The following is a 23,307-nucleotide window of genomic DNA, read 5'->3' on the forward strand; positions in this document are numbered from 1 at the left end:
CTTCGGTGGTCCACTCCACCGAAGTAATTCAGCCTCCCCTCAGTTATTGACTTACAAATCGCAGGTTTGTTTCATTGATAACTTGAATCATAGGTTGCTCTCCGTAATTTAATCATCACTCGTAATCAAGTACCGTTGTTCATTGATAGGTCAATAGCCATTTGTGACGCCTTCGCAGCTTGAGCTTTTCCCCGGTTACTCCAGCGAGTCGCCTCCTGTGGGTCCACAGGCGCTTCGGTAGGTCACGCCACTGACCCGCAGTTGTCAACAAAGGAGTGACCCGTCACGCCTGTTGACCGGTCGTGCCACTGGTGGACCGCCTTCGCGATTGGACCCCGTGGAGGTTCCTCCCGTCAGGCGACCCTTTTTAGCTCAAAGCTGTTGGCCGATAACTGACTATTTACTCCAATCAACCTTTATAGCTTTGCATAACTTACACTTGGTACATTACCTTAGTAATCTATTACTCCAGTAATCCATTACTTTGGTGGCCTACCGCTAGTGATCAGTAATTGTCAACCCGTAAATAACAATTTACTTCTGTTTGGCGATTCGTTTATATGTAAATTACCTCTGACAGGGTAGAACCTTCCGGTAGCCTACCACTAGGGTAATTTGCATATTCTGATCACACGCTGACCCCAACATAATGGTGCCCCGTGTGAGGGTGTTGTAAACCAGCATTGTTACGAATAACTGCACAAAATAATCCTGAATCGTTCACTTAAGGTGTAGCCGTTAACTTTATTCTCCCAGAATTGGTTTTCAAGATACACTTTTTCAGCACTGTCGAACAAAGTCACTTGTGGTGTGAAATCAGTTGTGAAGTGGTTAGTGCCTTGCTTTCCCTGCATTCTACGCATGATTAACACGCTGTGTTAAGATTTCTGACTACGATTAATAGACACTAACAATATTGCTCGCCAAGGTGTTAGACGCATCTGACTAACTTGGATAGGGTGCAGCTCGAGCAATTAACGAAACCGAGAGGTTTGTAAGACACAGGTACAGCCGTTACCTGTGCAGTAGCAAAGCTAATTTGCCGTTAACCACAGCTAACGTTGTTGACTTCGGGCGTAAATCTCAACCACTCAATGGAGGGTAAGAGTTCCCGGGCACAGGGAGCCGAGGCTCCGCCGGTGCTAACTGAGCCGGCCATACGAGACGTGGTGTCCCACCTCGTCCGTCTCTCCTTGGAGGAGAAAGCAAATCTCGAACGCTACAGCGTTGAGATTTGCGAAGAAAAGATCCGAGAGCTGGTAAGTTTTGTCAACAACCCAGGGGACAAGCCGGCACGTACAGTGCCGGACGTCCTGGGCCAGATCAGCCTGCTCTACCAGCGTAGAGCAGAGCTACAGTCAAAGGAGGCGGAGGAGCGTACGGATCGGCTGCGTCTGGACAACCAGAGGCTATCCAAGGACAACGCTCGCCTCCGACAGGAGCTGGACGCCTCCAAGGACGAGGATCAGCCTTCAGAGCCCGAGAAGCAACGGGCTCTGCCTCCTCATAAGGAGACGAAGGTCGATGAGTGCACACTAGAGAGTGAGCCTCAGATCCAGGAGTTAAAGGAAAACCTAGAAGAAGCTCAGTCGCTAATCGCGATGGGCATGGAGAGGGAAGAAAATCTCCGACACCAGCTTTACACTGCCACCCTAGGTGCGCAACGTGACCCTAATTGGGGTCGTCGTAATCTGGCTTCGCCAGAGAGGTCTGGCACTATCGACTCCTCATGCGCCACAACGCAGAGGTATGACGCCTCATATAGCTTAGATGGTGATTCTTTTCAGCCCACGCGCAGCCGCAGCACGGTGCGCTTCGACGACTCCGCCACTCCTTCCCATCTGCAGCCCCCACGCGACGCTAGCAGTCGGGAGCAGGGGTCCAGGAGGGTGCCTCTACACCCCAGTAGACCTCCCTTGTATGGCCCTAGCGGCCCCGACCCGCGTCAGACAGCAGTCCACGGGGAACTGTCGTCAGAGGACTCTGACGGCCCCAGTCCCGTGAGGGGGTGGGATGTCCGGACCCGCCAGCTCGAATCCCTCGCAAAGGACATCGAACGCTTTGACCCGAGCAACAAGGACGCGAGTATCGAGGACTACCTCCGTGAGGTTGAACGCTGCCTCCTCGACATCGCACGTCCTTCCATGCGGGAGAAGCTAAAGCTTCTCTGGAAAACAACGTCCAGAACAGTCCATGTTTTCATGGAATCCCTGCCGCCAGACACCCGAGACCGGTACTCCACCCTCTGCCAGGCTCTCCGGGAAGAGTATTCATTGTACAATGACCCTGCTTCGGCAACGTTTGGTGCATTCGCGATCACCCAACGGAAGTCTGAACCTCCAAAGGAGTATTACAGGCGCCTACGAGTGGCCTACTTCCAAGGCCGCAATGCACCGGGGTTGGAGGAAGATCACGCCTTCAAGTCTCTGTTTGTCAACAACCTCCACGACGGTGGGAGGTTCGATGTGGCTCTATTTTGCAGGACCGCCAAACCCACCATGAAGGAACTGCGCCAGCACGCGCAGATGGTGTGGGAATTGCGTCAATGCCCGGGTAAGAAGCCTGACATTGACCAGAGGGTCCTGGAAATGGAGCCAAGGGAAAACACGGATTTGAGGCTTGAGGGCGATGAGTTGCCGACACCCAGAACGAATGCTGGAGGAGGGTCTGGTACACCCTCTCCGTCTGAGCAGAAAGGCGCCCAACCAAATCAAAAGGGGGGACAACAGAGCCAGAAGGGTATTCCACCGAATCAAAAGGGTGGAAAATGGGCCAGGTCAGAACAAAACTTCCAACCGAAGAAAGGGCCCGACCCGAATTCAAAGTGGAAAATGAAAGGTTCGGAAAGGGACCACGGTCGCTACAGAGCTGACCAGTTAAAGACTGAGCTACAGCAGTGGGTTCAAACCTGCATCAAAGAGGCTGTACAGAACTTGGACCTGTCCAACCAAAGGGGGCGCCACCCCCCCTCAAGGGGACGGGGACGTAGGCCCCCTCCCTCCTGACTAGAGCGGCGGCCCCGACCCACCACAAACAAGGTTTACCTTGTCGGGTGGGGGGGAGAAACAGGTGAGGCGGGAGAACGTTCAAGAACGACAGCTTCCCAGTCCACCGATTTGCCGTTCCTGACTTTCTTAGGCAATCTCGTGCACCGAGAGAACGCCAACCGCATCTACACATCCGTGGTGGTGGGAGGATGTGTAAACGCCCTCGCGCTGTTAGATTCCGGGTCCGAAATAAGCCTAATGTGTTCAGCCACCTTCGCCGAGCTTGCGAGAGCTCTGCTGTCTCTTGGAAAGCCACTGCAGGTCGAAGCTTGCAGCATTAACATCAGAAGCTTCACTCAGGACACTTCACCCATCACCCAACGCGTCTGGGTGGATGTCACTTTCCAAGAGATGTCTTTGGTGCATCCCATCTATGTCACCACGCTGGACACAGAACCATTACTCATTGGCCAAGATCTCCTTAACCGATTAGCCCCACTGATCGATTGCCGTCGCGGGTACCTTTGGGCCCAAGTACGCAACCCGACTCGAATCGGTCCAGACATGGACCCTCCCTCTTCTGACAGCATGAACGCTGCCATCGAGTCCAGAAGTTCTAATCCCATGTGTACGCCTTCCAAAGAATCTGGCTCAAACACCCCTCTTGTCATGCTCCCTGACGGCCAGCAGTCGCGGCAGTCTAGGAGCTATCAGTCTCTGAGAGAGCATCCATCATTCCTATGCGCACTGGCGAACGATGGATCTCCACTATACAATCCCCACATCGTGGGGGGGGTACACCTGAATGGGACCTTGGTCCCAGAGACACTCTTGGCTCTGTGGTCAGAGAAATCTGCCATTGATGCCGATCTTCTAAAGGATCTGTGCCAACACAACGCACTCCTTGTCCAAGTGCAGCACAGCCATCGCCTGCTTGCTGCAGGGTCGCCGCAGACACTAATCAAAGCAACTGGTGTATGTGCCCTCTCCGTGCAGATAGGGCAGAAGAAAGCCATGCACTATATGAGTGTCGTCCCGCAGCTCCGCCCTCCTTGTCACATAGGAGCGGATCTCCTTGTCAGGCTTGGAGTCCAGCTGGACGCCGTGAACCAGGTTTTGTGGTCACTGGCGAGCGCGGACACGCAGCATCTGACGACCGAGCCGGAGCAAATGGCATCCGGTCAGACGATCCCGCAGGCGTGTCACGCTGCTAGTGAGTTGGAAGCCACAATTCCAGCACGGACAGCCGGGTTCCCAATCCGTCTCGCACTGCTCAAGGGGCAGAGGATGCTTGGCCCACAAGCATTCTTTCAACCCTTACCGTGCTTTTCTGACCTTTGCCTGACAATTTGTGGCACACCCCTTCTAGAGCTAACCAACCGCTCAGCCTACCTGCTAGTCCAGAACCTGACCCACAATCCGGTTCAGGTGAATGCGGGAAAACCACTAGGCGTCTTGGTCGACAGCTCATTTCACGACTTCGAGCTCAGGGTGCCCGTCATTGGCGACCTACCTCCATCCCTCATCAGGGACGAGACACTCGACAAGGTGTTGTACACGTTCCCCACCCGCATGATCACCATTGCTCGTCACGAAGCCCTCGCACAGGAGGCAATCTGTGGTTCAACCCTCAGCACCGAAGGTGACATGATAGTGTACGCGCTGGCGACTCAACCAGAAAGTGCTGAGAACCCCGGTGGGCAGCCAGGGTCTGCACCGGAGGAACCGTACTCTGGTTTTGAGTCAGAGATTGAGCAGCAACTTGAAAAAGCAGATGCTCTCACGACACGGGAACAACGAGAAGCACTCAGAAATGTTTTCCGCGAATTTCAAGCGATCTTTGCTAGGGATGCACATGATTGTGGGGTTACAGACCTTCACCTAGTGCGCATTCCTACCGACCCAATGGCGCCACCATCCTTCGTACGCCAGTACAGAATCCCGCTGGCTGCCTATGAATCCATCCAGGAGATCCTTGACAAACTGCGAGAGAAGAACATTATCCGAGAGTGCAACTCGACGTACAACTCGCCAATCTGGCCAGTATTAAAACCCACTGGTAAATGGCGGCTTACCATCGACTATCGCCCGCTGAACAAACAGGTTCCTCTTTCTCGCTGGCCCATGATCCACCTGGATCAGGAGCTGGCCAAAGTAAAAGGTGCTCGTTTCTTTTCCACAGTCGACGTGGCAAATGGATTTTGGACCATGAAAGTGGATCCATCTGACCAGTACAAACTTGCTTTTTCCTTTGGCAACCGCCAGTACACCTGGAACCGGTGCCCATTCGGCTACTCAAACTCACCATCTGAGTTCAACATCTTCCTCCACAAAGCGATGAGTGACGCCGCCGCCCGAGGCAACCTCATCTATGTGGATGACATCCTCATGAGAAGCTGCACCTTTGAGGAGCATTTAGCCGAGATAAGACACGTCTTGAACCAGCTCCTGGCGGCAGGCGCCAAACTGGCACTTCGCAAAGGTCAGTGGTGCCGTACCAGGGTTGAATACGTGGGGTTAACAGTTGGCGCTGACGGAATCGAACCCCAAGCGGGGAGGATTCGCGCCATCCAAGACATCAAAGCCCCAACTAATGTGTCAGAACTGAGGAGCTTTCTTGGGGTCTGCAACTACTCCCGTCAATTCATCGAGGATTATGCGGACATTGCCAGACCCCTCACAGAACTCCTCCGCAAAGACAAGGCCTTTGAGTGGGGAGCCCCCCAAGAACAATCCTTCCGCCTCATGAAGGAGAAACTCTGCGTGGCACCCTGTCTGGCGTACCCAGATAAGGACAAAGAGTTCCTCCTTGAGGCAGGGTTCTCTGCTCAATGCCTGAGCGCGGCTCTGGCACAGAAGTACGACACAGACAAGAGAGTCGTGGCCTACGCCAGCCGACCTCTTAGCAGTGTAGAGATTAAGTTCTCCGACTGTGAGAAATCTCTCCTCGCCACCGTCTGGGCTGTGGAGCACTTCCGCAGCTACATTGGGGGTCAGAAGGTGACAATCGAAACCTGCCATCAACCAGTCTCTTTCCTGAACAGCCAACGTCTCAGGGAAGGACGCGTGTCCAACAGCCGCATCGCGGCCTGGATGATGGCACTCCAAGGTTATGACATCGAGGTTAAATACGCACAAAACCACAAAATGGCTTTGGGCCAAGGTCTGGCTGCGTGCCAACATTGTGACTGTGAGGGACAGTCCAACATCCAACCTCTCCTGGTCAAGACACAGACCCTCCCTTCCAATCATCATTACCATGATGAAAACATCTGTGACGGCATGCCGAAAGTCTATGTCGATGGTTGCTCTTTCCACCACGACAGCCAAATGAGGGCAGGCGTGGGCATTGTTTGGGTCGGCAGAAGCGAGGTGCCTGATCACTTCCAGCTGGGTCCGAAAACCAGTCAGTACGCCGAAATCGCAGCAGCAGGCATCGGCTCGCTGTTCTCGATTGGCCTCTCCGCAGCCAACTCGGTCAGCCTGAAGGCCCTTCAGAGACATGTCGGGGAACTCGAAGAAGAAATGCCGGAAATCCAACAGAGACTCCTAATACAGAGTGAACAGTTACAAGGCTTGACCAAAACGGTTCAGGGAACCATACTCACTGTAAACTTGCATTCTGCTTTAATCAATAACACCTTGCATGCCTTAACAACCTTGTCAAGTATCGTCAGTGAGGACATAACGTATGTGCGAATAGTCAGGGATCTTATGCAAGATCTCCTTAGAGAAGTCAGTTCCTCCGTGAGTAGCCTCAGTACCGGGAAGATCCCCACGTACTTAGTTCCACTAACACTGGTTGAACAGATTCTCAAGACCACTACCACCACTGTTGTACAACCTTCACAGGTACATCTGGCATATAGTCTCGGCAGTGCTATTCCGATCTCTGTGAACCCACAGAACCTAGAGTTAGGATTTATCCTAAACCTACCAATCATTGAAAAGCAGAATGTGTACCGTTTAAAAACCGTATTGAATGTGGGATTCTGGGAGGGTAACACACACGTACACCTCCGAACGCCACCCACACTCGCCTACCACGACGACAACCCCTCACTCTACCTGGTCCCCAATCTCAGCATGTGCACAAACACCAAAGACATTCACTGGATCTGTCCCAGCAACCCTTTCATTAGAGATGTCACCAACTATCTATGTGGGCTGAGGGCAGACGCCCCGGAGCAGAAATGTCAAGGTAGTTTGTCCATCAAAGATGAAGGAACCGAGACCAGAGTAGAGAGAGCAGGTAGTCGATGGCTCGTCAACACACCTCATTCTGAAGCGACCATGTCCTACGACCGCCATGATATAGCCACCAAGCTCACCCTGCCCAATCAAACAATATTCCTCAATGTCCCACCAGGGGCTACAGTACACATTGACGACATAATCCTCCATCATCTCGATGCCGACCGACACGAGGTGGAGATTGAGATGATGGATGCATTCGTCGGGCACAATTTCACAATTGATGCCACCCTCCAAAGCCAGCTTCTGGCTGAGGGAACCAAATTGATTAAATTCAATTTAAAGCCCACAGGGCTCTCAGCCACTTTCCCTAGGCGGGCAGGTGGACACCCATACCAAGACCATCCCATCAGCATGGCAGCGCTCGGAATGTTGCTCAGTGGCTGGATCATCACGGCCGTAGTGGCGTACGCGATGTACAAGTACATCCAGAAACTACAGGCCCGACTGGATTCCCTGACCCTGGTCTCGCCACGTTTTGTGGGCCCATCCACAAACACACAATAGGCCAGCCCTCACCCAACCAAGAGGTGAAGGCACGGCCTACTAACCCTTTTCCTAACCACCCGTTCCCTTCCTATTTCTCACTCTCCTGTCCCTTTCCTACCTCTTTCATGTTCACTGGTGACGACCCTTAAGAAATGAAATGTATGTGTGCTTAGATAGTTAGAATAGAAATAGTAAGTCTGCCCAGACTAGCCTTAACCTGCCCAGACTAGCCCAGCCTGCTCAGGAAATAACCTCACATGTGAACTGGTGGACAGAGAAGGACAGTATGTTTCACAGGACATGGGGACGTTCACAGATTCTATGGATTGTTCGGCCCAGGTTTGCTCCAAAGACTGTGACCTGCATCCCACTCTTCGGAACAAAGGGGGGATGTTGGAGCCAAAATCCTTTGTTCACTCACCCTCATGAGGAAGGGGGGGGGGGCGAGGAGGGGGGTGAGCCACGTTTCTTTGAGAACAAAGAAACCATGTGCTCAACCCTGGAAAATTCGCCATTGATCACATGACCCCCCCCTGGGGGGCCCCCGGGTCCCCCCTCCTCTAGCTGCGGCACTGCAGCTCGACGGCAGGGGGACCCAAAATCCCGTCATCACCGGGTCACCGGCCCGGTGACGCGCAAGCCAACCCCGCGTGGATTGGCTGAACCACGGCCAACGCCGCGGGGAGCCCGGAAGACATCATAACGGTATAAATTCAGGCCCGGGAAGAGATCCAGCCTCTTCCAAAACGAAATCGCGTCAACCCAGACGCACCTTTTCGTAAGGAGACAAAGCGCCTCGTGTTAACGCACCTGGACCGGGCCTGAATTTTCTTCACCTCGCTGGACGAGCTCAAGAAAAGCGGGAATTCCCTTTATTTTTGGTTTCCCCTTCTTTTTTTTTCTTCCTTTTTTTGTTTGCATCCTCCGGACCCCGAGCGCGCGCTGCAACCGCACGCTCGTCTGCAGACCGACCTGAGCATCGCTTCTTCACTCCCCCCCTCATCGCAAGAAGCTGCTGATCGCCCCTCGGATCACACTACGGGTTTCCCCTCCGTAGTCCACGTCAGGTCTCTATTTTCTGGGACGCCAGAGAACCGCCCGCGGCCACAAATCGACGGATTTCACCTGGCCACGGAAGCACGTTTCCCCCTCGTCCAACCAAGTAAGGCTTAGAGTCTGGGCAGGAATTAGAATAACGTGATATTATTATTGCTGTGTGTTTATTGTTGGTACTTGTAACTTTGGGACGCCGATCCCTGTTTCTGAGTACTTTTGTGTCTACGCGTGGACGGCCATCCACGCGAATCATCGCACGCACGCGCGAGCCTCCTCATCCTCAGCTCACGCTTCTGCTCCCAGAGTCCATATCTGCCTGAACAGCCGTTTTTGGACTCTGTACGTGTAAGCTGAGGCGGTCGCGTCAGTGTACACAGTCAGACACCCCCTCCTCTCTCCTCTCTCTCTCTCCTCTTCTCCTCTGTTTCCCTGTTCACTAACCAGCGCACGGTACGGCCGCCGCTGCCTCCAAGCGCCTCCTTTCAGTGCGTCCCTGGGACCGTGTGTAGTTCACTGCGGCTCGGATTTCTCGGCCACAAGGAATCCGGCGCGCTCCCGACGGCTACGGCCCGTGCGGAGCTCAGTGACGTCACGCTATCCCAGGCAGAGCACGCCGAGCGCCTCTGGTGACCGGGTGGGTAATCACATCGATTTCCTCGCCGGGTCGCCGAGCCGTTTGGCGCCCTCTGGTAGTCGCGTGGGTAATTGCAACCGCTCGTACCGCCATCTGGTGGTTGCATTAAGTCATCACAACTGCCCCGCGCGCCGACGCGCACCTAGTGGCCAGATCGGGTGTTTACACCGGACCGCCGACGTCTACCTCCCTCTGGTGGACGTTCGTGGTCATTACCCTCTCACCAAGTCACGCCCCTTTCGCTCCACAAACCCGCACACACACACACACACATCGCTCCCCACACTCGAACACACACACACCCACTCACACACATCGCTCCCCCACACTCGAACACACACACACACACACACACACACTCACACACACACACACACACTTTATTAGCTGGCTTTGTTTTGTATTGTGTTGTTTTATGAGATCTTGCTTGATGTTTATTGATTAGATGTGATTCATAGATTGATGATTTAGGAATAGACGTTTGTTAATAAACACTTAATAGTTGAATTGAACGATTCTTGGTGGTTTTTGTGTGCTTTTCAGCGACAACTGCTGGTTGTAACAGTCAGTGCTCGGATTTACAGCCTTCCTTTCCTGCTTCAGTTAAATTGCGATTATCATTTCAATCAGAAATAATAATTTAAACATTTTAATTGAACTTTCTTTTTTAAGACTGATGTTTCGTTTAAGACCCTAACTTCAGCTGGTGCCCCGACTTTGATTAAGTAACGGTAATATTCAATTGATTAATAGTTTGAATGGTTTAAATCAATTTCAATGATTTTAACGCTTTGGGTAATTTAACACACCTAGGAGGCGTTGGCGAATGAATGCAGGTTTTCCACGGGAATAACCCGCATTGCTTTTAAATAATTTTAAGTGTTTCATCGCATTTTCTGTGGTTAATTACCCGCACTATTATTGATTGATCTGTTACCCAGTTAACCTAATCACAACTTGAATTGTCTCTAAGCTATTGTTCATTTATTTTTGTTGCAGATAGATAATTTGTATGCTTTATTAATTAATAAATTAGTCAATTTATTCAATTAATACTCAAGAGTGCTTTTAATCATTTTTAAGTGGTTTTCGTGCATCTCAGCATCCAATTATCCAGTATTATTAATTCATAAAGCGCAAGTTTATCCAATTAATAATCCTAACTGCATTTAATTCAATTTCAATGGTTTAGCTCATTCAAATAACTCATTGTATTTAATTAGTAAACCCCGACTTTACTTAATTAATTCCAACTCCTCCTTGATTACTCCCGATTGTTATTAGATAAATAACCAAACTTGTTTGATTAACAATCCATTCTAAATTACTTGCAGATCACCTTCGGTGGTCCACTCCACCGAAGTAATTCAGCCTCCCCTCAGTTATTGACTTACAAATCGCAGGTTTGTTTCATTGATAACTTGAATCATAGGTTGCTCTCCGTAATTTAATCATCACTCGTAATCAAGTACCGTTGTTCATTGATAGGTCAATAGCCATTTGTGACGCCTTCGCAGCTTGAGCTTTTCCCCGGTTACTCCAGCGAGTCGCCTCCTGTGGGTCCACAGGCGCTTCGGTAGGTCACGCCACTGACCCGCAGTTGTCAACAAAGGAGTGACCCGTCACGCCTGTTGACCGGTCGTGCCACTGGTGGACCGCCTTCGCGATTGGACCCCGTGGAGGTTCCTCCCGTCAGGCGACCCTTTTTAGCTCAAAGCTGTTGGCCGATAACTGACTATTTACTCCAATCAACCTTTATAGCTTTGCATAACTTACACTTGGTACATTACCTTAGTAATCTATTACTCCAGTAATCCATTACTTTGGTGGCCTACCGCTAGTGATCAGTAATTGTCAACCCGTAAATAACAATTTACTTCTGTTTGGCGATTCGTTTATATGTAAATTACCTCTGACAGGGTAGAACCTTCCGGTAGCCTACCACTAGGGTAATTTGCATATTCTGATCACACGCTGACCCCAACACACACACACACACACACACACACACACACACACACACACACACACACACACACACACACACACACACACACACACACACACACACACACACACACTACAGAAAGTCAAAATCCAATTACTGACGGAGCTCAGAGAAAAGGTTACCGTTTGGTTTCTCAGATCGTGTTTCCACAGACAACTGGGTGGTGCAGTGGAGCAGTGGTTTGTACTGTCTCCTCACGATGTGCGGTGGTATAATGCTAAAGCTAACCGTCAGCTTCGTGTTCAAGTCCGGAAGATGCAACGTGAGAAACACGGGTAGCTAATGCTAACATCGGTCTTAGTGATGAGAAAAGAGCTTAAAGAAGAACAGCAGCTTTAAATAAAGCTAACAGCTAACTGGTGAGCAGGAAACAGAGCGACTGGTGCTAATGCGCAATGATCTACTGAACCAGAAGCAACCTGTGCTAATGCTCAATGATCTACTGAACCACAAGTATTCGGTGCTAATGCTCAGCGAGCTACTGAACCAGAAGCAACCGGTGCTAATGCTCAATGATCTACTGAACCAGAAGCAACCTGTGCTAATGCTCAATGAAATACTGAACCAGAAGCAACCTGTGCTAATGCTCAATGAAATACTGAACCAGAAGCAACCTGTGCTAATGCTCAATGAAATACTGAACCAGAAGCAACCTGTGCTAATGCTCAATGAAATACTGAACCAGAAGCAACCTGTGCTAATGCTCAATGATCTACTGAACGAAAGGCATCTGGTACTAATGCTCAGTGATCTACTGAACCAGAAGCATCGTGTCAAAAGAAAGACATTCATATCTGGTACTTAGCACAATGTTGCTCACTGAGCATTGAGTCACGCAGGTCGCGACCTCCTGAGAAAGCAGGAGAGACAGGAAGTCGTTGAGTGTTTGAGCTGCAGGATGGCGTTTCCTCTAAACTCTGTTTATTAGTGAGTGGAGAGACGGACAGAGAGCGGCGGCGCATTAGCGCTGCTCTCACTTTAGCACTGCTCTCACATTAGCGCTGCTCTCACATTAGCGCTGCTCTCACATGAGCCTTTAGCTTTTCCAGCCGTGTCACTTTGTTCCTTCGCAGTGGAAGAGATTTGTCATCTCAGCTCTTCGGTCCGGGTCGGGGGTTCCTGCTCTTCGTTCTCACGCTGTGATTCCCGCTCTTCGTTCAAGCGGTGCTTCCTGCTCTTCCCGACACGGTCCAACTAAAGAAAAGTTTCATCCTGCCTGTGGGAAGAGAAGAAACCTCCAGCTTCTCGTGTTGGTTTGACTTGTTATGAGTTTTACAGAAGAGGTCAAAGGTCACGGGTCGGTTCCAGAGCGGACTCACTTTGACATGTCTGACATCAACAGTGTGTCTGCTGTTGACCGTCTTCACGTCTTTTCCTCTAAACGTCCATCAGCTCGCCGCCACGGCAGATCAGAGCGTGACGGGCGGCGGGATTCTGGCATGCTGCCATTTCTTATCACGCCGTCTTCTGACCGCCACAGAAGAAAGAGGGATGAAGGAAAGACAAGAAGAAGATACCAAGAATGAGACGAGGAAGAAAAGCTGCAGCAGAGAAACGTTTCCACGATTAGAGGAAGAGAGAGGAGGAGAGAGGAGGAGAGTGGAGGAGGAGAGAGGAGAGAGGAGAGGAGAAGAGAGGAGGAAGAGAGGAGAGAGGAGGAGAGGAGAGAGGAGGAAGAGAGGAGGCGAGAGGAGGAAGAGAGAAAAGGAGGAGAGAGGAGAGGAGAAGAGAGGAGGAAGAGAGGAGGAAGAGAGGAGGAGAGAGGAGAGGAGAAGAGAGGAGGAAGAGAGGAGGCGAGAGGAGGAAGAGAGAAAAGGAGGAGAGAGGAGAGGAGAAGAGAGGAGGAAGAGAGGAGGAGAGAGGAGGCGAGAGGAGGAAGAGAGAAAAGGAGGAGAGAGGAGAGGAGAAGATGAGAGGAGGAGAGAAGATGAGAGGAGCAGGAGAAGAGAGAGGAGCAGAGGGGCAAAGAGTAGAGAGGAGGAGAGAAGAGAGGAGAGGACGAGAAATGAGGAGGAGAAGAGAAGAGGAGAGGAGAACAGAGGAGGAGAAATGAAAAAGAGAAGAGAGGAGGAGGAGAGGAGGGGGAGAGGAGAAGAGAGGACGAAGGGAGAGGACGAGATGAGGAGAGGAGAAGAGAGGACGAGAGGACAAGAAAGTAGGAGAGGAGGAGAAGAGCGGAGGAGAAGAGCGGAGGAGAGAGAAATCCAGGAGGCAGAAAGAGCAGCAGGACGAAGACAAACGACTCATCCCTCCATCCCTCCACTTCTCCTCATCCCTCCATTCTGATTCTTTCTGTATTTTCTTTTCCTTCAGCTGCTTTCATTCTCCCTGGCTTCCCTCCATCGATTCATAACTTCTTCCTTTTCTTTCTCACTCCTCCGTCCTCATTTCATCACCTCGTCTCTCTCCTTCCAAATCATTTCCTCTGAACTCGGGATGGAAACTCTTCTCCTGGTTTTCATCTGTAACTTCAGTCAGAAGCCAACTGGGCTGAGTGTTGACAGTTTATCTGGAGAACCGAGGAGCAGAAAAGAGATGTACTTCCATGCTGGGCCACTAGTTGGTGCTGTTGGTTTCTGTTCTGACACACATGCAGCAGAGAACAACAGGCCCTGAACGTGAACAATGGGAGAACCTTCCTTCCGTCTCACAAGACTAATATCAAGTGAGGCCAAATCCAGGGTCTCTCACAGGGAAGACGATCCACACTCAGCTGGACAGGAACAGGGCCGTGCACTGGAACTGAGCTTCTCTGCCAAACACAACCCTTACTGCAGGACACCAGCGCACAACTGGACTGGCCTGGTTCTGGTAGGCATGTCCAGAAGGGTTCTTAAGGCCCCTGCATCCTCCCTTTTGAACCCATAAGAACAAGAAGAAAATTGGGCAGTGACGTCAGCCAGCTGCTGAAAAGAAAACTTTTTCGGCAGGACTGTTCATACTCCGATAAGAAGCTGCCGAACTCACAGGCCACGCCCCCTCGTAACAGGCCACGCCCCCTCATAGCAGGCCACGCCCCCTCACAGGAGCCACACGTCTGTGTTGCGCCGTTTAAACTTTTCAACTGAACAGTTTATTTCTGTCCTCCAGAGCTTTCAGAAACACATTTCTCTGAACTGTTTCAGTAATAAAGAGAGTTTCTGTCAGAGCGCCATGTTGGTCTGGTTCTAACTCCAGGAGCTGACAGCTGTTCGTGATGCGTTCAGGTGCATCACGTAAGCCTGCACTCCGACATTTTAACGAGCTGCGGCGCTGGTACAGAAACGATGTTACAAGCTAAATATGATTAAAATATGACTGATAGTCATGAGCGAACTGGAACACGCATGAGCAGCACACGGCAGAGCAGAAGTTTCAGCAGAGCGGCTTCTCCATAGTTCAACCAGGACGATTGGCACAGCCCAAACTAATTTCTTCAGCCAGAGGGAGCTGGACAAAGGAAATTACGTAATTTTGTTGGGCAGGACCTGCACCGCCGAACGTTCGTCTTGTTCTTATGGAGTATGACGGGGCCTTTAGTCCCCCTCAGATGTGTTTGACCGGCCCCATGGTGCACGGTGAAGGTAGTTCTGGTGTTGACAGCAGCCTTTGACCCCACCCGAGCTCCTTGGTACACTGCTCTCTTGACATGCTCTTCTAGGGCAGCCCCGGGTGGAGGGATTGATTCCACATTGTTCCTCTTTGTAAATAACTTCCTCCTTGCCGTATCTATTTCTGGTTCAGTCGTAGAGTAAGATAATAAACCTCTCAATTGTGTCCATTACCTCCTGTGGTATCTCATTTGTGGCTGAAGACAGTTTAACAATACCAACCATGGCTGCTTCAATACCACGACCCTCATCCAGTCCTCCAATTGGCAATGTTGAGGGGAGCAGGCCAAGTTCATTAAACTGGGTTAAATACTCTACAAGTCAAGTGTTTCCACTCCCCTTGTCCTCTCGCTTGGACTGCAAAGGACATCTCAAGGCCTCCGCCGTGTCTTCTTGGTATATAACGCAGAGCTCCTGTCAGTCTGGTCTGTGGAAGAAGTCAAGAAGTTGATGGTCCTTGACCATCAAAATGTACAAGTTGGAATTTCTTCAGACAAGAAAAAGAAACTGTGTTTGCAGTAAAGGACTTGGTAGTTATCCTCTCACCACCTTTACTACAAGCAAACACATAAAAGTATGGGATACAAGAAATATAAGAAGATTGCTCTACACCGAGCCCGATGGTTCATCCAGAACCGTTTAATTCCTGTGTGATCGGAACACCATCCAGTAACTATGTGAAACTCCTATAAAGCCCCATCGCTCGCTCGCGCTGGCACATCCTGTTCATTCAGGTGCAGCTATCAAACTACACCTAAATATGTAAACTGTTACGTAGCTGTGGGGCTAACATTAGATAGCATTTAGGAAACTGAACTACACTCCCACTCAACTATCACCACAACCAGCACATTAAAAACAGAACATTTGGCTGAATAAGATAGTTAATAGCTCCATTTCCTGAAATGATCATTTTTATTCCGGCCATATGGCTGCCATCTTGAAACAGTGGTCGTAGGACACCAGTGGTCAACAGTTGCGAATGCTGATGTCATCAGTTGTGTTGGAGAAGGAAGCTTCTGACCAATTTCCAAGTTCAAAATTCAAATTCTGCAGGGCAGGTCACATCCGGGACACGTTACCAGTCCACAGCAACACAAAGTGACTCGCTCACTTCCTGTTTTCTGACCGTCTCACTCACCCACATGCAAACCTCCAGAATCGAACCGGGATTAATGACTGTGAGCTCTGCTGTGCAGTGGAATCACCTTCAGCACGTCTTATCAGCTGTTTTCATTCAGTTAGAGAGTCCGAAAAAGGAAATCAATAGAAAGAAATGTCCTCACACACACACACACACACACACACACACACACACACACACACACACACACACACACACACACACACACACACACACACACACACACACACACACACACACACACACACACACACACACACACACACACACACACACACACACACACACAGTTCTGTGGACTCGGCAGCAGAACGAAGCGTTGAGGGGCAGCGGAGGAGGAAAAGCTTAGAAATGAGCAGAAAAAAAAAAGTTGAGAAGAAACAGAAGGAAAATCTGAGCGAGAGAACGAAGTGAGTCCAGAGGCACAGAATAAAACGCTGAGAAAATAAAAGCTCATGAAGAAAGGCTGGAAATAAAAACCCAAAGAAGCTGGAAGTCTGGTTTACCTGTTCAGGTGTGTTGACCTCGGATGACCTCTGACCTCCTGCGGGAAACGGAGAAGATGCTGTTATTTCTTTACAGCCGTAATAAAGCTCCTGAAAATAACGTGTTGATCGAATCAAACAGGAAGGACGAAGACAAAACGTCTCCGCAGGCTGTTTGTCTCGAGCTACACACCGAGACGTTCTTCATCTTTAAAACTAGGTACTTTTTAAAATAACGTTTCTTAAAGTTGAATTCGTATAAACATTTAAAAGTTACTTTAAAAACAACGTGATCTAAAACTTTAGGATTCAAAACATTTACAAAATTTGAAAGTTAAAGTATTTAAAATGTTTTACGAACATTACTAATACTAACAATAAAACTGAAGCCAAAACAAAGTTAACATTTAAAACTCAATCAAATTAAATTTAAATAGTGAATAAAATTTGTTAAAAAGCTCAAAAAAATCATAATAAATAAATGTCAGCGGCACAGCAGCTAGCAGCTAGCAGCTAGCAGACACTCAAGCGGTAACTAAATGTAATTCATTCACAGAAATCAGGTTGATCTTTCTCACAGAAGCAGATTAGCTGCTGGAATAATCAGAATAATAATCAGCTCTTCATCAGGCATCATTAAAACTAAAGGCAGTTTCATTGGTGAGAATCCAGCGAGAGAGCGACGCCCTGCCATAACGCCGACGGGCAAAACGCCTCGCAGAGAAAAAGACAAGAACTGAGAACATAAAGGAGGAAAAAATCATTTAAAGGAGTTTTTCATAATGGGACGACCGAACAGACAGAAACTACAGACTCTGTGAGGACTGTTGAGCTTCTGAGCATGCTCAGTGACGTCCGGGCGCCTCATGACAGGAAGCAGCGCAGGGCAGCGTCATGTAGCGCCAGGTAGCATCACATAGCGTGGGGTAGCGGGTAGCGTCACGTAGTGCGGGGCAGCGTCATGTAGCGTAAGCTAGCATCACCTAGCGTGGGGTAGCGGGTAGTGTCACGTAGTGCGGGGCAGCGTCATGTAGCGTAAGCTAGCATCACCTAGCGTGGGGTAGCGGGTAGTGTCACGTAGTGCCGGGCAGTGTCATGTAGCGTGGGGTAGCGGGTAGCGTCAGGTAGCGTTGGGTAGCGCCAGGCAGCATCATGTAGCGTCGGGTAGTGTCACATAGCATCACGTAGCGCCTGGTCGCGTCAAGTAGCGCCACGTAGCGCCGGGTTGCGTCACGTAGCACCGGGTAGCGTCCCGTAGCGCCGGGTAGAGTCCCGTAGCGCCGGGTAGAGTCCCGTAGCGCCGGGTAGAGTCCCGTAGCGCCGGGTAGAGTCCCGTAGCGCCGGGTAGCGTCCCGTAGCGCCGGGTAGCGTCACGTAGCGTTGGGTAGCGTTACGTAGCGCCGGGTAGCGTCACGTAGCGCCGGGAAACTCTACATTCAGTTTGAAAGTTTTTTTTTTTACATGTTTTCATGACAGCGCTCAAGACTTCGTGGTTCAGCTGATCGGACCTGAAGAATAATTCCAGTGTTTCCATGGCGACCCTAGAGATTGATCATGCTAGCAGGTGATGCTAAGGCTTTAGCTGCAACGGGTTCTGGGTTAGCAAACTGCGGAGGTTCCTGACGACTAAATAAACTAGGTTTACTTAACCTGAAGAACACTGATCAAATTTAGTCTCATAACTTAGTGAAGCTTTTTAACCCAAATAATGATGATGTGCAAATATATGAACAGAATCAGGGTCAGATATTCTAAAACATCCACACGTCACGTTTGAACTCGTTTTTAACTATTGCCAGGTGACCTTGGCTGTTGTGAAAGGTTCCTATAAATAGAATGCATTATTATTATTATTATACAAGAAAATAAACTAAATACTCTAATAAAATTTTTTTTTTTAATATTTATAATAATAAACGTTTTCAGCCATTATTTACAGACTGAGGGAATTGAACCAGGTTCCAGTGTGGAGTGGTTTGTGTCTCTGTCCTCTGTGTCTGTCCTGTTATTTCATTCAGTTGTTTGTTTACAGCTTTAGAGGAAACCTGTTGAAGACAAACAGTTGTTTTCATACAAACTTGATTTTCCACAGAAGCTTTTTGTATTTTTCTTTTTCCTTTGAACTTCAGACACTTCAGTGTTTCTGAGCTGTTCGTGGTTCTTTTCATGACGAGAGCGGCGGTCCGAGCGCTGTGTGTGTGTGTGTGTGTGTGTGTGTGTGTGTGTGTGTGTGTGTGTGTGTAGTGAAGTTTGTCTGGCAGCAGTTCTAACAGTGTGGAGGCCCTCGGTGCTCTACAACAGAACCACCTCGTCTGTCTCGACTATCTCACAGAGCCATATGCTTGTGTGTGTGTGTGTGTGTGTGTGTGTGTGTGTGTGTGTGTGTGTGTGTGTGTGTGTGTGTGTGTGTGTGTGTGTGTGTGTGTGTGTGTGTGTGTTCTCAGCATCTAACATCCAGATGGTGAAGCATGGTCTCACAGCGTTTCCCTCCATCACCACCACGTTGTGGCTCCAGGCAGCGACGCCCCGACCAGCTTCACACTTCCAGCCGTGACGTCACGGCGAGCAACAGACAGAGAAAGTGTGTGGAAGTGAGGCCGCCAGTGGGACGAACCCAGAGGACGGGATTAGACCCAACAGGAAGCGTCGTCGTGGGTTTGAAGCTTGGATCTGCCGAGTTCACTGACATCAGAGCGACCGGAGGTTTCAAGTAGGAAACAGTCCGGCTTCACTGAGCGGTCAGCCAGGCTGACAGGAAGTCGCTGTCGCTCCACCAGCTGGTGGGTCAAACGGGAAACCAACAGGTCGCGGGCGGCTGTTGTCCAGACATCTGGAGCAGAACAGCATGAGAGAACGAGACGCGAAGCGGCACGGAGCGCCGTCCACGTCCACTCTACCTCCAGGAGGATCAGTAAATCATCCGCAAGAAGAAGAACCGGACTTTATTGTAGCCCTTGGAGAAATTCCATCACTGAAGTGTGTGTCTGTGTGTGTGTGTGTGTGTGTGTGTGTGTGTGTGTGTGTGTGTGTGTGTGTGTGTGTGGTGGGAACCATCTCATCAGCATCTTCCTCATTGCAGTGACAGTGCCTTGCACAGCTGCAGCCTCCAATGGTGTGTGAATGTGATGAGCTCTGTAAAGCGCTTTGGGGCGGCTGTCAGCGAGAAGGTGCTATATAAGTTAGTCCATTTAACATTTCCTCTAACATCAGATTATGGAGCACCGTCCTCCTCTAACATCAGATTATAGAGCATATCCATCCTGTAACACCAGATTATAGAGCATCGTCCTCCTCTAACATCAGATTATAGAGCATCTCCATCCCCTAACATCAGATTATAGAGCGCCCCCACCCGAACATCAGATTATAGAGCACCATCCTCCTCGAACATCAGATTATAGAGCACCACCCTCCTCTAACATCCAGATTATAGAGCATCCCCACCCTCTAACATCAGATTATAGAGCATCGTCCTCCTCTAACATCCAAATTATAGAGCATCCCCTGCTCTAACATCCAGATTATAGAGCATCTTCCTCCTCTAACATCAGATTATAGACCACATTTCACTTCTATCATCAGATTATAGAGCATCCTCCTCCTCTAACATCCAGATTATAGAACATCTTCCTCCTATAACATCAGATTAGAGAGCATCTCCCCCTGTAACATTCAGATTATCACTAAATCACTTCACGGAAACATGTTGGCATTGGTCTGTTCGCAGACTCGGTCCATCAGACTCCCTCTAGTGGTGCAGCGAAGAACTGCAACAGAAACATTACCTCCAGAACATGACTGTGTTGTTTTGAAATCCCTCCTCAGTTCCCGTGGTAACGATTCCAGAGGTAAAGACACAGACGTTTCAGTTAAACACCGACAGCCTCAGTGGGACTGGAGCGGAGCGTCGCCTCCACAATAAAGTTGTAGTGAGTCTCAAGAGTTTCTGCTCCCAGTCGTCCTGCAGTGGAGTCAGCAGAGTTCACCCTGCAGGCCTGATAAACACTGATTAACTGTGTGTGTGTGTGTGTGTGGGGGGGGGGGTGTTCTCTGATCTGGTGACACACAGCAGAAGTGCTCTGCTTTACTTCCAGTGGATAGAGATAGAGAGAGAGAGAGGGAGAGAGAGAGAGAGAGAGAGGGAGAGAGATGGTGGGGGGATGGATGAAACAGCGAGGTGGTCTGTTGTGTTTGGGAAATGGGTCAAGAGGAAGTTGTGTGCATGTGTGTGTGTGTGTGTGTGTGTGTGCTTTTAAGTGTGTCTATTCCTGCATGTGCTTCACAGCTGAGACCGGCTTGTTGGGTGGATAGTATGGGAATTCTGGTGTGTGTGAGTGTGTGCATAACTTAATTCCACAGAGAAGCCAAACTAACAACCCCTCTGTTTCCTGTCCTAATTGCTTAAAATCCTACACACACACACACACACACACACACACACACACACACACACACACACACACACACACACACACACACACACACACACACACACACACACACACACACACACACACACACACACACACACACACACACACACACACACACACACACACACACCAGATTGTTCCTGACGTCCTCACCAAAGCGTGGCGAGTCTGGACAGTGGAGGCAGCCATGTTGGAAAGATCTACCCGGCGCCACGTTGTGGTTACCATGACGATGTGGATCACTTGTGCCAAAGCATTCAATCTGGCAGTTGCATCAGCATTCAAAATAGCACTTCGACGAGAATTAGCATTAGCACCTGTACTAGCATCAGCATTTCATTTGGCACCGACGCCTGCATTAGGTGCATCATCATCATCATCATCATCAGTATTATCTTCAGCATTAGCATTAGCATTGGCCCGGGCCGCGTCGTTTGATTCTTCTGTTCATGAAACTTAATGGAGTTAAAAATGTCCAAACAGGTGAGGAAAAGACCAAAAAGTCAGAAAGTTGTAGCTCTGAGCAGAGAGGAGCTTTGGGTGGAGGAGGAAGGTCGGATGAAAACGAGTCTTCTGAACGATCTGACGTTTCCTCAGCGAACTGAAGCAGGAGGTTTGATTTCCCGAAGCTGATGTGAAGCAGCTTGTAAACAGGATGAGATTCATTTCATCAACGGGCCTGAGGGTCAGACGGCCCGACAGGAAGAACCACGGTTCTGCTCCAGGGACTGATTCCTGTTTCTGATTCCTGCTTCAGACTGATCCCTCCTTCTGATTCCTGCTCCAGACTGATTCCTGCTTCTGATTCCTGCTCCAGACTGATTCCTCCTTCTGATTCCTGCTTCAGACTGATTCCTGTTTCAGATTTCTGTTCCAGACTGATTCCAGCTTCAGACTGATTCCTGCTTCAGACTGATTCCTGCTTCAGATTCCTGTTTCAGACTGATTCCTGCTTCAGACTGATTCCTGTTTCAGATTCCTGCTTCAGACTAATTCCTGTTTCAGATTCCTGCTTCAGACTAATTCCTGCTGCCGATTCCTGCTCCAAGGACTGATGCCTGCTTCAGACTGATTCCTGCTTCTGATTCCTGCTTCAGACTGATTCCTGTTTCAGACTCTTGCTTCAGACTGATTCCTGCTTCTGATTCCTGTTTCAGACTGATTCCTGCTTCTGATTCCTGCTCCAGACTGATTCCTCCTTCTGATTCCTGCTCCAGACTGATTCCTGCTTCTGATTCCTGCTCCAGACTGATTCCTCCTTCTGATTCCTGCTTCAGACTGATTCCTGTTTCAGATTTCTGTTCCAGACTGATTCCAGCTTCAGACTGATTCCTGCTTCAGACTGATTCCTGCTTCAGATTCCTGTTTCAGACTGATTCCTGCTTCAGACTGATTCCTGTTTCAGATTCCTGCTTCAGACTAATTCCTGTTTCAGATTCCTGCTTCAGACTAATTCCTGCTGCCGATTCCTGCTCCAAGGACTGATGCCTGCTTCAGACTGATTCCTGCTTCTGATTCCTGCTTCAGACTGATTCCTGTTTCAGACTCCTGCTTCAGACTGATTCCTGCTTCTGATTCCTGTTTCAGACTGATTCCTGCTTCTGATTCCTGTTTCAGACTGATTCCTGTTTCAGACTGATTCCTGCTTCTGATTCCTGCTTCAGACTGATTCCTGCTTCTGATTCCAGCTTCAGACTGATTCCTGATTCAGACTGATTCCTAGTTCAAGGTGAAACTCAACTCCGTTTCCTTCGGGTCTGTTTCTTCTGTTGTTCTGCAGGAATTCATGAAGCACCGTTAAAAACCTGAGTCCAGTTTCTGCCGTCAAACAAAAGCAATCAGAGACGTTTCCCGATGGTTGGACTGAACTGAAATGTTTGGACGGACATTTTATGGACGTGAGTCACTGGAGCTGAAGTCCTGCAGGAACAGAGTCAGTTTCACGGACTGGTTCAGTTTCACTTTCAGCTCGAACACAGTTCTCCATGTTTACATTTACATGACAAACTCCTGGAGGTCGTGACCCCAGTAGAGGGAGGAGAGACTGACGCCATCAAACACCAGATATCCCCCCACCCCCCCCCCCCCCCCCCGCCCCACCCCCCCTCCCCTCTGGGAGGAATGTCAGTCCTGCTGAGTAGAACCAGATGTGAGCCGCCTCCTCGTCCAGCATTAACAGTTTTAACAGGTTTTACAGACACGATGCAGTGACGTTTCCACCCTGGTG

General features: G+C 49.7%; 1 protein-coding gene across 2 annotated transcripts in view; it reads right to left on the reverse strand.

Moving 5' to 3' along the window:
- Positions 1-23,307, reverse strand: part of LOC308127365 (plexin-B2-like) — a 95,724-nt gene that overhangs the window by 45,288 nt on the left and 27,129 nt on the right. For both annotated transcript variants that reach the window (XM_080492378.1, XM_080492377.1), the window contains exon 2: positions 16,669-16,706. The gene's annotated coding sequence lies outside the window, so the exon portion shown is untranslated. The remainder of the gene's footprint in view (positions 1-16,668; positions 16,707-23,307) is intronic.

Source organism: Lipophrys pholis (genome assembly GCF_963383615.2).
Source record: "Lipophrys pholis genome assembly, chromosome: 22".
Classification (NCBI taxonomy): Eukaryota; Metazoa; Chordata; class Actinopteri; order Blenniiformes; family Blenniidae; genus Lipophrys; species Lipophrys pholis.